General features: G+C 33.4%; 2 long non-coding RNA genes across 4 annotated transcripts; both read left to right on the top strand.

Annotated features, from left to right (window-relative positions):
• The first annotated feature begins 1,165 nt into the window (after positions 1-1,165).
• On the top strand, positions 1,166-7,377 carry LOC145789480 (uncharacterized). 3 transcript variants are annotated; one of them, XR_014327462.1, is made up of 8 exons: positions 1,166-1,203; positions 1,786-1,856; positions 2,047-2,084; positions 2,253-2,365; positions 2,946-3,026; positions 5,385-5,462; positions 5,621-5,815; positions 7,270-7,377. It is a non-coding gene; the product is annotated as an uncharacterized LOC145789480 (long non-coding RNA). The 3 variants fall into 3 exon arrangements; XR_014327460.1 differs by lacking the exon at positions 1,166-1,203 and having other exon boundaries at positions 1,558-2,365; XR_014327461.1 differs by lacking the exons at positions 1,166-1,203; positions 2,946-3,026 and having other exon boundaries at positions 1,558-2,365.
• A 1,055-nt stretch (positions 7,378-8,432) lies between these two features.
• On the top strand, positions 8,433-10,849 carry LOC145823428 (uncharacterized). Its single transcript, XR_014365714.1, has 3 exons — positions 8,433-8,552; positions 8,645-8,944; positions 10,600-10,849. It is a non-coding gene; the product is annotated as an uncharacterized LOC145823428 (long non-coding RNA).
• Positions 10,850-16,797: the final 5,948 nt, after the last annotated feature.

Raw genomic sequence — 16,797 nt, 5'->3', positions numbered from 1 at the left:
ATTTTTATCCTAAAATAAAATTACCAAAATATCCTTTTCTTCTCCAACCAAAACCCTAACCCTAACCCTAACCCTAACCCTAACCCTAACCCTAATACCCAACACAGTGCCTCCCCCTCCGGTTATCTCTTTCCTCTATCCGTCGCCTCCCTCCAGCCTCCATTTTCTTGAATTGAAGCTCCACCCCACCCCATCGTTCGTCCCTCACTCACCCTCCCCACCACCCCCGTAACCCCTCACTCCGAGACACAACACCACCGTCGCCGCAGCTTCCACCCTTTCGCGACCCTCAATTCTGCACACACAGACACTACAACAAAAAACATCTTTGGCGACGCTTTTTAGCAACCAAACTGAAATTAGTCGCCAATTTTACATAATCGGTGACAATATAATTGTTTGTCGCCAAAAGTACACTATTGGCGACGAGTTAATATTTTTAGTCGCCAAAAAGTTTGGCGCCAACTTAATTTTTTAGGCGGGAGCGCCAAAAATATTTTCGCGACCAAATGAACATATAGCGACGAAATTTTGGTCGCCGATTGTAAAGTTTTGGCGACGGAAATGAAATAGTCGCGGAAAAGATGAACGGTACTTATGGCGACAGAAATATAAATTAGCAAACGAAACTACGTCGTTTTGCATTTTTCAAATTTTTTTTTCTTTTAAAGTCTGGACCGACCCTCTTACTGAATAAACACACCCAAGCCTCATCTCATTGTATTCAGAGGAAAACGAGAAGAGAGGCAGAAAATAGAGGATTCAAAAGGGAATGGAAGGGAAGGGTAGGGTTTTAATCTCTCTCTGTGCACACTTTGACGGTACGGCGAAACTGATTCGGCAGCGGTGGCAATCAACGGTACGCACTCATCTATTCTCTTCTCTTCTCATTCAACATCCAAATAGTAGACTTCAAGAGTCCAAATAGCATACCCAAACGATTGTCAAGCATGAGCTAGGTAGCGAATGGCGAGAACGGTAGAGGTGCTTGGCGTAGATGAGGCAGGGAGGGGCGTGGCCGTGGGTTTGTTAGGCGTGGATTTCACCCTCTCTCTCTTTCTCTCTGTGTGTGTGTGTGTGTGTGTGTCTCTGTCTTCCTCTCTATGTCTCCTTCGATTTGGGGCTAATTATTTTCTTCATTTTGCTCACTATTTGACATTAAACAAGGGAATTTGGGGCTTTATTGGCATCAAACTGGAAAGGGTATGACCCTCTCCTAATTTCTTTTTCTCATGTTTTTTCTATTACTTAAGGGGATCGAAAAGGCATTGGTAGCATTATATAATGGGTTTTATTGGACTAGGATATGATTTTGAATATTGGTATATTAATTTGGGATTTGATTCCATAGTTTCTTTCTCTTCTGATCTTTTGGTGCTACATCAAGTTTTTTTTTGACCTTTGATAATGATCCTTTTGATATGTTTCCTCATTCTCACACATATTGGGTTATCCACTGGTTCATTGGTCGCAATTTTGGTCAAATACTGTGACAATTTGTTGATTTGATTAAGTTAATTTTTCTTCTTAGTCAATGAAATCTTAGTTTCAAATTCACACCAATTCAGGGTATCCGAATTCAAGGCTTGAGGGTTTTGATTAAGAATTGGATTAAAGGTTCGAACCAGGTTCTAAAATTGGAGCTAAAGCTCATTTACTGTGTCAACTTTTCCCCTTCCTCTTGTACTTTACCAAGAAGGGGAAAAAATTTAGAAAGAAGAGAGAATTGTTTTGTACTATGCCTTGTTACTCATGCCTTGTGTTTGTCTTTGTTTATATGTTTAGAAGAGAGAATTATTTCAAGATTTGGATCCACTGTTGTCGAACACTTTGGTACTATCACTGCCCTCTTGCAGGTATGCTTTATATTGTTCATAATAATATTTTGTAATCAGTTTTTTGCCCCACAATTGATGTTTGCTGTAGTGTTCTTCATTAATCACTGGCTAATCTGCTTCTCAAAGAACCTACCTTAATTTTCTTTTCCATTCATAATTTATTTTACTAGAAAATGCTGTTTGTCTTAGCTTTTCTTTTGTCTATCAGACATAGGATATGTTCCTTTATAGAGCACAGCAAACAAGGTATATGTTCCACTCTGTCTTGTGGCAGCAAATTGACGGTTCGTGCTATTGCAGCGTTGATTATACTGGTGACCTGTGCATTTATTGTTTATATATCTACTGCTGTGCACACGTTTTTGCATTGATCGTGCAAATTCTGAGTTCTACTTGTGTGTTACTTGATTATAGGATATGACTAAGAGATTGAAGTAGTATGTGAACTTGGTGGTGTTGATTTGGTGAAAATTGACGGCCTGATTCCTATAAAAAAATTATTTTTTGGGCCTAATTATGATGATTTGGTAAGTATTTACTATTGAAAATTATGCTTATTTGGATATTTTAATTTACAATTGGATGAATTTGCTTATTGAGCTAGCATAATTATGTTGAAACATTTCTAACTTGGATGCACTATATGCACATTGTCATGTATTTTTTTTAGTTGTGGAAATTATTAAATCATATTTTGTTTATAATCAATCATTGAATCTTGAAAGGAAAACAAAATCCTACAGAACAGGATGTTGTTTTGTTAGAGAATGCACCGAAGTAATGGAAAAGAAACATTGACTTGACTTCAAACTGCTCTTTTCATAGATGACAACACACCACACAATGACAGGAGAATCCATGCCGATGCCCCCACAATATCTTGGCCCTCTTGGTTTCTCTTTGTAGCAAATAGGCAAGTTGACACTCTATTTTGTTGAAAAAAATTTGCTCGGAAAAAGTTACTTTTAACTATGAAGATAATTTATTTTAGCAATCCCCTCAAACCTAATTAAAGAGACATACTAATTTTTTTCTTCAAGGTGCAAGGAAATTTACTCGTATAAATGAATGAAGTAATGTTGTTAATTATGGCTGCATTTTTTGTAGGCTTCTTCAGAGATTATGGAGTAAATGGTTCTTGGACGGTTGAAAACTTATGGAGTTGGGTTGTTTTTGTTGCGTGTTAGGGTGATATTTCTTTGATAACCAGCATCTCTAATTTGTGCTTTTCGACTTTGCTTGGATTGCTTTTCAATAGAATGCTATTTGCGTACATATTGACTGTCTTAATCTTGTTTTGCTGATGGGAGGAAAGAAAACGTGAGCTTTGTTGATATCATCCCTTGCTTCATATTGCATTTTAGACTCCATTGACAACTTGATTTTGTGTAAAATATTTTTTGCGCCTAAAGAAGCTGTTAAGCTTTCCCGTCTCTCAAGAGGTTTTTGATTTTATCTTTGCAGCCTTATTCTAGTTTAATCGTGTTTATGATTAATTGTATGCTACTTTATTAAAACTGGAGTTCTTTTATTTCTATATATATTATGAATAGAATGGGATTTTTTATTTTTATTTTTATGATGCTATCTTTAGAAACACCTAACCCTTGTGGGGGCATATAATCTGTTAGTACACTTCTCCATATCTAATTTTCTTGCAGCTCACATCTCTCTTATCCCTTTTACAATCATGTTGACATCAATTAAGAACATATCTATTTAGCTATACAGAGAAAAGATAGAAACACGGGATCACATAAACATAATGTGCGCAACATCAAACTAGTTAGATCTTTTCCTCAAGAAATGTGTCTGTTTTTATAGAATGAATGTCTTTGGAGAGATTTGAAAGGGCGGTACAATCTCAACCAAATTCATAGACAGACATATCTCACCTCATCTGTCTTGTTGTCCCGAAATATTCATAGCAATTAGATCATGTCTTCAGGTCATCAAATGATCAAACGGTTAGGATTGCTTTGAGGCAGAACAACAAAGGGGTTCTTCGTCCATCAAAGGAGGGATATGATATGTGTGAAAAGGACTACAATTCAAGCAATGATGTATTTGTCTATCAATATGTAGGAAACAATAGAAAGAACCACATGAAGAAGATACATCAAGGTCAAACTTGTTGGATCCTTCTTCAACAATGGTCTCCAATTTAGGAACATTGGATGAAGGTTTTTGGGGAGAGAAGAGAGGAGATGGAAACTCAGGAATGACTGTGTATTTAATAATGGGCAGCCTTCTTGTGTTGAGTTGGGTGAAGTAGTGAAGGTTAGGGTGGTTTTATGGGCTAACTCATTTTTGGGTGAAGTAGTGAAGGTTAGGGTGGCTGTGTGATCTCATTAAAGTGAGAATGGCTATTTGGTATCCTTGTGTGTGATACAGATCAGCCACAGCAGCCAGCTGCAGCCAAGGCCACGGCAGTCAAGGCAGTGAAAACTAGACAGCTGCAGCCAAGGCTACAGTGATAAGGCAGAGCAGTTAAGGCCACAATCCAGCAACCAAGGCCACACCTCAGCAGCTAGCAGCCATAGCCAAGGCTGCAGCTCAGAACAGACAGAGCTGCTAATGCTACAGTAGCTGCAGCATCAGCTACAACCCTCTCTCATCAGCTGAAGTCTCTCTCATTTCAAGAACATGTGAATTGCAAAGCAAGTTGCAAATTAGTTGTTAGTTTGTTAAAGGTTAACTATATTGTTTAGTTAGACAGTTATAGTCAAGTTAGGTAATTATGGTTATGGTTCATTGTTTTTCCCTCAACAATTTTAGCTTCTTTTTTCTATTGACAAATTCGCAACAGGGGTTCTTCTCTCTCTTTGCCCTATAAATTGCAATTTATGTGCCCTAATTGATTTTTCCTTGTCAAATGCATTTTTGTTCTTTCCAGATTTCTATTTTAGTGTTAATTCCTCTATTAGTTTCATCCACTAGATCTGTCAATTCAGTTCTGGATTGAAAATCTGGAAAATATTTTAGAAAGGAAATGACATTTTAAAAACTGCATTTTTTCACTTCAATTAATGAAACTAATAGAAGTCACTTCAGTTATGATTTTGTTAGCTTTCTGTAACAAATTAAGCATTCAATGATCATACTGAGAATTCTTAGCAATAAGAATTAGTCCCTTGAGGTAACGGACATTGCTTGTACCTGTCATCGTATTCTTGTTCCAAAAACCTTTACTGGTTTTTCTTTTGTGTCTCAAAAGGAAGAAGGAAAGAGAAAACATTCACTATTATCTATTTTTTGATTTTGAGCTTCTTGAGTTCTGAATCCTTCTGTTTGTTTTGTTGCTACTAGTTTCATTGATGTCTTTTAATCTAGCACCTCTGTTGTGGTGTTGATGGAAGCAACAGGCCTGGAGATGGTGAATTTTGTTAGAATTTTTGTGTTCTTGACTGACCATTTTGCCCTTGTATTGCCAGCTAGTTTTTGTAGACTTAGTTTCAGCACTTCTAATAGAACATAAATTCTTCTTGATATGGACTGACTAAATGAAGGCCCTAAAATATTATTTCATCGTGTAACATTTTTCAGCCGATCTTTCAAAGGTATCCACGGCCTGAGAAGGAGTACCAGTCCTCTCTTATGTAGAACGACAGGTCACTAGATTTGGTAAGCATCTCATTTGACATATCCATTTCCTTCTTAATTTTCAGTTGCTGCAATGATCTTCCTAAAATACCAATTCTCTTCTGCTATTTTAGAGTAGTTTCCAAATAGATATATATATTTTACTCTATTTGTAATTTGGTAAATGACTTTCATTCTAGATTTGTAAAGATAAAGATGAAGCTGAGCAATGGTTTATTGGTTTAAAAGCATTAATTTCGCGTGGTCATCAACGGAAGTGGAGAACGGAATCAAGGAGTGATGGTATTCCATCTGAAGCTAATAGTCCCCGAACATACACTCGAAGAAGTTCTCCTTTGAAATCTTCATTTGGTAGTGGTGATAGCTTGTAGAAGGTATAATTTCTAGTTTTGCACACATGCAGAAAGTTCACCTTGAGACACACATAGGTACCTTTATGTAAAAACAAATGCACATGGACATAGTTCTCCTTAAGAATGCTTAAACTGGTCTGCATTTTCCTATAATAAGTTTTACTTACTATTTTCCTTTTTGGTTTCATTGGTTAAAGCCGTATGTTATTAAAGCTTGTGATTTCATTCAATTCAATTGAAAGATTGCTGACTGTTGCTTTACACTTGGTCCTCATGTTAAAATTAAAGAAAATCAGAGAAGAACTTGAATGTATTTGCAATCTGATGTAATTGCTCTGTTGGACTGAGCTGTGGCTACAACTGCTGCAGCTGCTCTGTTGTTCTGAGCTGTGGGCATGGCTGCAGCTCTACCTTGACTTGTAATGCTTTAGCCAGCTGCCTATGTTATGGATATGTCTGCAGCCATGTAGCCCTTGTGTCCTTCAATTGTCTTGTTGATCTGACCTCCTAAACCTGCTGGTAGTTACACAAATATGGTTGACATTCAGATTTAGAACACCTTTATGTAAAAACCTGCTGGTAGTGGCTAAGCAAACTAGGATTTACAAACCTACGATAGAGGCTTTAGGCCCCATGAAATTGAAATCCTTTTTTGTCCAAAAGATGGCATCATAGTATTTGCTTTCAGTTTTATTTATCTTTTCTTTAGGCTTCATTGGTTTCAGAATTTGAATCTTAGTATATGAACCTTATCACCAATCACATTGCCATAAGACTTCCATTGGATTCAAATGTGACACTTGGGGATGTGAAACCCCTGAATGTAATAGTTAATGCAACAGTATGAGCAGTTTAGTTAAAATTAATAAACTCATTACAAAGTGGTGGCATTCCCAAACTCCCTGTAGTTGCAATGATCTTTGAAGCACTTACAGCCATACAAGATTCAAATGGAGCTGATATTAGTGCCATTCTCAACTTTATTGAGGTCAGATAGAAGTCTTTTGTTATCTTTATTCCCTTGGATAAAATTTACCTGGTTTAATCTTGAAGGACTTGTAGTAGCTGTTAGGTTATGACAAAACAATTTATGGAAAATAATTGCAGACAGCTCTTTATATTGCATAATGTTTACTAGAATTTGTATGAGCAATTTCTTTGACTATGTGACTAATTAGAGTCATTTTCATTGCTTTCTGTTTTCATATTTTCTGGGTTGTGGATGTGAACAAGAATTTGAATTTTTGTACTGGATTCTCGGCTTTTTTGATCACTCCCTAATAATATATATATATATATATATATACTAATATACACATAACAAATAAGCCAATGCTATCTATATATAAAGCTTTTTTCTTCTCATTGTATAAATAAGTTGGCTAGCCTTTATAATTTATTGAAATGGCTAATTATTCACATCAAAAAATGTGAATAAGGAGGTTTCCTTGTTGACTTTCCTTGATTTCTCACAGGCTCTATGCCAATTGAGGCAGATAGCTCAGGAGGTTTCTCAGTCTAATGTCACCAACTGGAGCAGAAGGCCTGCAGTTCTACGAGCACTTAGCCAGAGGTTGAGCAGGTTGATATATTACTGCTTTACCACCATCTATTGAATATGATAGTTTTCTCTGCTGTCCAGAGCTTGATAGATTTTTATTTTTATTTTTATTTTCTCTGGCAGGGGTTTTAATGAGGCTCTTAATGGTTTTACTGATGAGGGGTGGTCTATGATGGAAAATGATGGCAAGGATGATGTTAGCATCCTTGTTAACTCTTCACTTGACAAATTGATGGGCTTAAATCTGACCTTTTCTAATGGATTTCTAGCCGTCAGCAATGCAGTCTTGTGTGCAAAAGCGTCAATGCTTTTGCAGGTTAGCATACTGGAAGTGTTTTTATTTATCTGAATAGTCCCTGGGAAAACATTATTAAAAAAATTGTGGAGTACTTCATTCGTTGATTATGTTTCTTATGCATAGATTGTTAAATTATCCCAGGATGACAAATGCTGTCGACTTGTTATGCAGCTTTTGTTTTTGGTGTGTATGCTGGGGCTCAGCTTGTATGAGGCTGATTCTGCCTCTTTGTCAATCAGCCAAACTGTGCATAGCTCAAACACAGCATAGATGTTTGTTTTCATTACTATGAGTTTGATTAGTTTACCAATCAGTTGATTTAGCTTCCATTCAGTTGTAAAACTGCCCATGCCCCCTTGAGATACCAACCCAAAGAGAAAAGTTGGCAGGTAGTTTAAACTTTAAAGCCAACAAGGAATTGTGCAGAACAAATTCAGCACTGGTAGTGTATTTTGTACCAGAAACACTAGGCGCCGAAGTTCGAACCTCCTTGGCTTTGCCCAATGTACACTTGTGGGGCGTTGGCGTACATCCCACATTTTACCCTGTAGGGGTGGGTCCAAAGGGCCCTGCCTTGGAGGGATTCCTAGTCATTAAACAAAAATAATAATAATTTGCATTAGTAAAAATATAATAGTATATAGATGATACCTTCTGGAAAAAGAAATGAATAAGGGATTAAACTAATGAACTAGCTTGGTTAGACTTGATATCTAGCTTGGTTAAAGTTAAGTTCAACTGTTGGAAATAGGTTATCACTATTCCCATGTCTATATGATCAGGAGCCTCTAGATGGTTTGATACCATACAACCATTAGTTATTGGAGGTCATTAAGTTGGAAGGTGTTGGCCATTATCCTGAAGATGCAATAATGCCTAGAGACATGTTTCTCTTGCAAGTAAGTCTTGTTTCTTAACATTGTGTATTATATTTACTACATGAATAATAACGATCTCATTTAAAAAGTTGTTTTTATTGTTTCTTTTGAAGTTGTTTACAAATTGATAGGAAGCTTTGAAAAAGCGACATGAAGAGTCTTTAGAGCCTGGGGCAATACCTTTAACTCAGGAGCAGCTGTCGATCGAGATTCTTGGAAAGAAATCGGGATACTTAAAAGGCTTTGGAGTTTGTCCAAAACCATCATCATCCAGATCTTCTGTTACTGCACAAGCACATACTGAGGTGGTTTCAAGCCTACAAAAAGAACTAGAGTCATTGAAGAATTTGTCCAAGGTCCAGCAAGAACAAATTAGATTATTCATCATAGGAATCTTATTGACAAACACTTTTGTAAGTATATTTTTCATAATTTACTTTTCAAATCACTACAAGCATTTCATTTAATATGTCTAGTTGTGTTGAACAAACGGGACCTTGATTGGATCTCCAGTTAGAAAATTATAAGGAAAATTGTAAAACACAAGACTTAAAAGGCCCGTTAGGGGGCCAAAATTGCGAAATGACCACCGAAATCACCGAAACTTGGCACGGACAGCTTGTTTAAGCCTAAATAGACTTGTAGGAAAAAACGGGACCTCTATTGGATCTCCGGTTAGAAAATTAGAAGGAAAATTGTAAAATACAAGACTTAAAAGGCTCGTTCGGGGGCCGAAATTGTGAAATGACCACCGAAACCACCGAAACTTGGCACGGACAGCTTGTTCAAGCCTAAATAGACTTGTAGGAACAAACGGGATCTCGATTGGATCTCCGGTTAGAAAATTAGAAGGAAAATTGTAAAATACAAGACTTAAAAGGCCCGTTCGAGGGCTGAAATTGTGAAAAGACCACTGAAACCACCAAAACTTGGCACGAACAGCTTGTTCAAGCCTAAATAGACTTGTAGGAACAAACGGGACCTCGATTGGATCTCCGGTTAGAAAATTAGAAGGAAAATTGTAAAACATAAGACTTAAAAGGCCCGTTCGGGGGCCGAAATTGCGAAATGACTACCGGAACCACCAAAACTTGGCATGGATGGATTTTTCAAGCCTAAATAGACTTGTAGGAACAAACGGGACCTCGATTGGATTTTCGGTTAAAAAATTAGAAGGAAAAATGTAAAACACAAGACTTAAAAAGCCCGTTTGGGGGCCGAAATTTCGAAATGACTACCGAAACCACCGAAACTTGGCACAGACAGCTTGTTCAAGCCTAAGTAGACTTGTAGGAACAAACGGGACCTCAATTGGATCTCCGGTTGGAAAGTTAGAAGGAAAATTGTAAAACACAAGACTTAAAAGGCCCGTTCGGGGGCTGGAATTGCGAAATGACCACCGAAACCACCGAAACTTGGCACGGATAGCTTGTTCAAGCCTAAATAGACTTGTAGGAACAAACGGGACATCGATTGGATTTTCGGTTAAAAAATTAGAAGGAAAAATGTAAAACACAAGACTTAAAAGGCCCGTTCGGGGGCCGAAATTTCAAAATGACCACCGAAACCACCGAAACTTGGCACGGATAGCCTTTTCAAGCCTAAATAGACTTGTAGGAACAAACGGGACCTCTATTGGATCTTTGGTTAGAAAATTAGAAGGAAAATTTGTAATACACAAAACTTAAAAGGCTCATTCAGGAGCCGAAATTGCGAAATGACAACCGAAACCACCAAAACTTGGCACAGACAGCTTGTTCAAACCTAAATAGACTTGTAGGAACAAATGGGACCTCGATTGGATTTCCGGTTAGAAAATTAGAAGAAAAAATGTAAAACACAAGACTTAAAAGGCCCGTTCGGGGGCCAAAATTGCAAAATGACCACTGAAACTACCGAAACTTGGCACGGGTAGCTTGTTCAAGCCTAAATAGAGTTGTATGAGCAAACAGCACCCGATTGGACTTCCCGTTACAAAATTAAAATCAAAATTGTGAAGTTCATATCGAGTTTTTTTTTTTTTTTTTTTTGTCAATCTAATATTGTTTTTTCTTTTTTCATGTGACAGATTGGCAATGGTGGAAAATAGTTTGGGCTGCATCAGAAGATTTGATTTTGTGTTTTTGGAAATATTTTGACATAGGATTTTGGTAAATGATTTATGGATTAAATGTTTAGCATCAAAATATTTGGTGTTGTGTTTTTACAAATATTTTGACATAGGATTTTAGTAAATGACTTGTTGGTTAGATGTTTAACATCAAAATATTTGGTTGTAATTTTGAAAATATTTTGACATAGGATTTGGTAATGTATTTATGGGTTTGATATTAGTAGTCTGTAAGTACTTTAGTATGCATGTTTTAGATTGTCAGAGAATTGTAATTATGTTTATTGGGATTTTTCATAGCTATTAATTTTGAATTAGTATGAATGTCCTGCATAGGTGTATTATTATTTACATTACATTTGTGTATATATTGTGCACAGGAAAATAAGTGTTTTGGATTATTTTGAACAGGAAAATTATTAAAATCAAAATTTGTATAGTGAATTTTTAGTAACAGGTGGTGTTTTTGTCGTTGTTAATATATTTGGCGACAACATATTGTTTTTGTCGCTAAAAGTTAGTGGTTATTCCAGGAACATTTAGGAACCAAAACTTACTCGTCGCTAAAAACGTGATTTTTAGCAACCAAATTAATTTTGTCGTTAAATAGTACTTTTGGCGACGCATTTATTTGTCGCTAAAAGTACATAGCCTATCCAAATTTTAACCTTTTAGCAACAAATTGTAATTTTATAGCGACAAAATATATGATTTTTGGCGACCAATTTTGCTTGTCGCTAAATGTCTACATACGGTGACAATTTCTGATTTCGTCGCCATTACTTTTAGTGACAAGGCTTTGGCGACAAGTTGTATATTTTGTCGCCGATTCTTTTGGCGACGAAATTTGTACTTTTGGCGACGAAATTTGTGGGTCGTCAAATGTGTTTTTTGTTGTAGTGAGAGAGAGAGAGAGAGAGAGAGAGAGAGAGAGGAGAACCTAGATTTGGAAAAAATCAACATCGGAAGCCCTCATTTCGCGACTGAGAGGGGAGAGAGAGAGAGAGATCGAAGGGATGGGGTGGGCGTCGCGGTAGTGTCGCCGGTGAGTGGAGGAAGGGATGGGAATGGCGACTGGAAGGGAGGTGGTAACGATAGTGTTGCGTCTTCGCCAGCGAGGTGGTCGCTGGTCTAGAAGGTGTGCGGATTGGGAGGGTTGGAAAGTTGTGCTTATAAGGGATATAATAGGAATAAAAGTGTGTGTAATGAGTAAATATCTTATTTTTTTAGGTGTGTGAATTAAGAAGGATGTGCAAATAGAGGATTAAGTGTGTGCAAATAGATGCTCCCAGCTTTTTTATATGTATTCGTCAATTTTGCATTTTTTATAAAATAAAATGACAATAAAAAATAAAAAATTTGATACCCATTTTTTTTTTTACTTCAATTTTGTGGTTTTCACTGAAGAAAACAAAATCCAATCAAAATCCTTGGCATGGAACGGACATAGATACTTCGATTGCAACAATAATCACCAATAATTCTTCTCTACCATACAAACCTGTAAACAAACACATAAACCTCACCAAAACCAAAACCAAAACCAAAACCAAAACCAAAACCAAACCAACAGTAGAAAAAGAGAATCACACAGGGAAAAAATAAATAAATTTATAGAGTGAGAGAATGTTACTTCTAACAACTTAAACCTCATCTAACCCAATCCGTTAGCTCCTCTGCCAGTGCATGCGAAGTTTAGGAGTTGGGATCACTAATCAGATTATTCTTTAAATAACACTTGAAAAATGATTAATTTGTTTCATTTAGTGATTTGAAATTTTGATATATACATTTGAAAAATAGATAATTACATTACTAAATCATAATTCAAATTTAGATATAGTCATATTTTTTTAGATCCATAACTAAATTCTTATCTTTTTTATTTTTATGTGGTTTCTATTCGGGTTTTTTTTTTCCAATTTATTTAAGATGGAGTTGTGGGTTTCTATTTTTTTTTAAATTTAATTTATCTGTGGTTTCTATTTGTTTTTAATTATTATTATTTAGGTAAGTTATGATGTGAGTTAAATATGTGATAGACATGTGAGTTTTATTGATTTAAAGTATAATGGTGAAAGATATTTTCAAATTAGATTTGTATAAATAAACTTTAAAGATTTTTAAAATTTAAAATTGGATATTGAGATGCAAAATAAAGATTTTAACTAAATAAATAAAAATTAAATTTAATAATTTTATCTGTTTGTATATCTAATTTCTAGTTTTTGTTATGTTATAATATAATATATAAGATATAGATAAATATCAACAACTTTTATGAAAAATATTATCTAATTTTTTGAGGAAGAGAGAAGGAAGACAAGTTTTAATATATTTTTTTAGAAATTGATGAGAGAGATGAGGATGGGGAGATAATGAAATATTTTTGTTATTAAATAAATAAATAAATCAATCAATAATTTTTTTAATCTATTTTATAAATTAAAAAATCAATATTTTAGAAAATTGATTAATTTGTCCCATTAAGTGATTTAAAATTTAGATGTTGTTATATTACTAAATCATAATTTAAATTTAAATGTTGTTATATCTTTTTGAGATCCATAGCTAAATTCTTATCTTCTTTATTTTTGTGTGTAACCATAGTGTATGGGAGAAATTGAAAAGGGTGTTGCCGTAATTATGAGAGAAGTCCAAAAGGTTTGTAGGTTGGAAGAAGTCAATAAATAATGATATTTTTTTTAAATAAAAAAATTAGAAAATTAGGAATAGGCTATTGGAACTCTCACAAAGCTTGTAGATTAGAAACCCCTTTTTCCTTATTAGTCGATTACTCAGACAAGTAGTGCAGTCGATCACTCAGACGATTAGTGTAACTTTTATCAAATGAGACTGTCACCTTTATTATTGGATGACCGTTCAAACAATCGGCATGTACAAATTTAAGCTATTTAGATAAATCAAAATTCGGTAGCCGTAACATTGTTCTTTTTAGTTTTAGTTTTTTTTTTTTTTAAATTTAAATAGTTATAAAAAAATTTAGAAAACATATTACTAGTATTTCTTAAAATGGATCTAAATCTAAAAGTAAAATTAAAATGTAAAAAAGTATTAAATTAAGTGAGTCTAAAAAGAAAATAAAAAGATTATTAAAAAAAAACAGTGTCAAAGATTAAAATATATATATATATATATATATATATATATGAAAACCAAAAAATTCAAAGCAAAATTTTTAAAAAACAAATCAAACCAAACACTATAAACTTCTTCTTCTTCTTCTTCTTTTTTTTAAAAAAATATTTCTTCACTTATTTCTAATTTTACACAAATTTCTTTTAATTTTTATGTGAATTTGATAATCTAATTAAAAAATGGTGTATATACACAAAAATGTAACACTAAACATCTATATTTTCACCAACTATTTAATTATGAATAATTAATTTCTCATTATTACCTGTCTTATATTGTTACAAAAGATTTCACATATTATTTTTGTGATATCTTATATATGTTAATATCTACATATATAAATATATATAGATATAATATAAATGTAAATTTATATATATATTATTGTATTCATACATGGTCAATCTGTAATGCTATATTATTATCGGATACTTTAATTTTCTAACATGTATCGCTTTAGTAATAAAATTACATTTGCTAGGAAAAAATTGTGAAATTGTGTATTATTCTCCTATTAACTTATATTCAATACATATATACATACATGTCATACAAACAAATGTCCACAACAAAATACTTTCAATAACAAATCAAGACTTTATAAAACACCTCTATCACGACAATAATTGTACGTTTTTCCTCGTACAGAAAAAATCACATTATTGAGAAAAAATAAATTTTGAAATTCATAACAATATGTATCGCCTCAAACTCCTACTCATCAAAATATTTTTATTACAATAAATTATAATTGTGAGTAAGAAGAAAAATAAGAAGATGAAGAAACAAAAATTACAGAAAAATCTATTACAACATGTTCTCCAAGCAAAGTTAAACGAGGTGAAGCAAGAATTGTCCTATTTATTGTGAAGTTCAAGAAAAATAATATACCTCATGCACACATTTTAGTCAAATTATAAGAAAAAATAAAATGATGTCCAAACATTATCACAGTAACTTAATGATATAGAAAGTAAGGGGTTGTTTGGGATGATATAAATAAATGTACTTTTTGACTTTTTACGAAAAAATGTGAAATATGAATTGGGTTTGAAGTGATGTAGTAGAGAGATGATGTGATTTAAATGAGATGATGTGACTTAAATAAAATAATAACTTTTTGACTTTTTCATTTTTTTAAATTATGCCAAACTAGGCCTAAGTACATCAAATAAAAAGTTTTAATCAATTTTTGTTATATGTTGATTACTTACAGATACCATAATAAATTATGTAACTTGACAGTTTCATAAAAATGACCCTGCAAACAATTATAAGTATGGATCTATAAACACAGTGAAAATAATTATAAGTAAATAACACTTTGCACCCTTACACTTCGCAACAAATTTCACTTTGGCCCCTACATATGAAAATCATGATAGTCAACCTTCTACACTTCTGGTCAAATCTCATTTTGGTCCCTACATAACCCCTGTATTTTTGGTCAAATCTCACTTTAATTCCTACACAAGTTTCAATGTCCCATTTTTGTTACTCAATTGTTTAAATATTTAACATAATCTAATCATGTGACAAGAACGTGACTATGATATGAGGGTAAGAGAGAAAATTCATTTATATTTTTCATTAAAACACATTTTGTCCCAAAATTTACATCAAATTATAACTATACTAACAAAATAAAGATTGTGAACGATTAAGAAGATGAACTATGGTTTTGCATAAATTGGAATCATGAAATTTTGTTTTTCACGATAATACAATCTTCTATCTATTCATTTTCCTTTCTCTTTGACTTTTTTGTCGCATTTTTTTTTAATTTAAAAAATTCTATTTTCTTACATTTTCGTCCCAATTTTTAGCAGATGAACATATATTTATTGTATTATATAACTCTCACTTACTTATCACGTAAAATAAAGTATATTGGTGGGAAACATGGATATTTTTTTGTCTCTTAACCTCATTTCGTAGTTACATTTTTGTTACATGATTGCATTTTGTTAAAGATTTAAAAATGGAGTAATAGAAGAGAGATATTGACACTTGTGTCGAGACCAAAGTAAGATTTGAGCAAAAGTGCAGGAAGTTGATTGTCACGATTTCATGTGTAGGGACCCAAAGAGAGATTTGACTAGAAGTAGAAGGGGTTGACTATCATGATTTCATGTGTAGGGGTCAAAATAGGATTTGGTACAAGTGTAATTTACCCCTATGAAATTCCTATATCGATCGAAATATTAAGCTATAATATCATCTTGTTTTCTTAAAAAACTATTTTACATTTTCTACATAAATGAAAATATACTAATGACTAATGTAATACTTTTCATCATGCAAGATATTCGGGGCATAAAAAATGAGATTCAATAACTCTTGATGTATAAAAATATATTATATGTTAATATTAATGCATTCTTACGTCAATAGTATACAAATAATATGCAATAATAGGTTCAATAAATTTGTATTGTGAGATGAATTATTAAACAAATTGTGTAATTGTGTAATTAATTTCATACATTCAATTGTATTACAGGTACGAATTATGAAAAATTGAAGTGAGAAGTTGATAGAAAAAAAGATTTGTGTAATATTATATATTTAAAGGACCTTCTTATTACATATTGTTTAAGATAAGATTGCAAGCTCAACAATCTAACTATAAATTAATATTTATATTTATAAAAAATTTCAATTATCATTAAATTCTTCAGCCGAGTATGTATTCATTTCTTACTTAGTTGTATTTTGGATACAGATTAATTTATTCATACAAATCTCCATACTTTGAATATATATCACATACCAATTTAAGAGACAAACATAATTACAGTATTAATAATTGATGAAAAATCACGTGCCACATATAACGCATGTGTCCAACCACTAGTATGTAAAAAAATATGTAAAAAAGAATCTGTAAATTAAGAACCAGAAAATATGTAAAAAAATAATTATAAATTTACAAAATACGAGCGAACATACTTTATGCAAGTGAGAATTGTGTCCAAAATAAAATTATCATTTGTA

Source organism: Camellia sinensis, chromosome 4 (genome assembly GCF_055761805.1).
Source record: "Camellia sinensis isolate YWXY chromosome 4, ASM5576180v1, whole genome shotgun sequence".
NCBI classification, from domain to species: Eukaryota; Viridiplantae; Streptophyta; class Magnoliopsida; order Ericales; family Theaceae; genus Camellia; species Camellia sinensis.
This window is presented reverse-complemented; position numbering and strand designations above follow the sequence as displayed.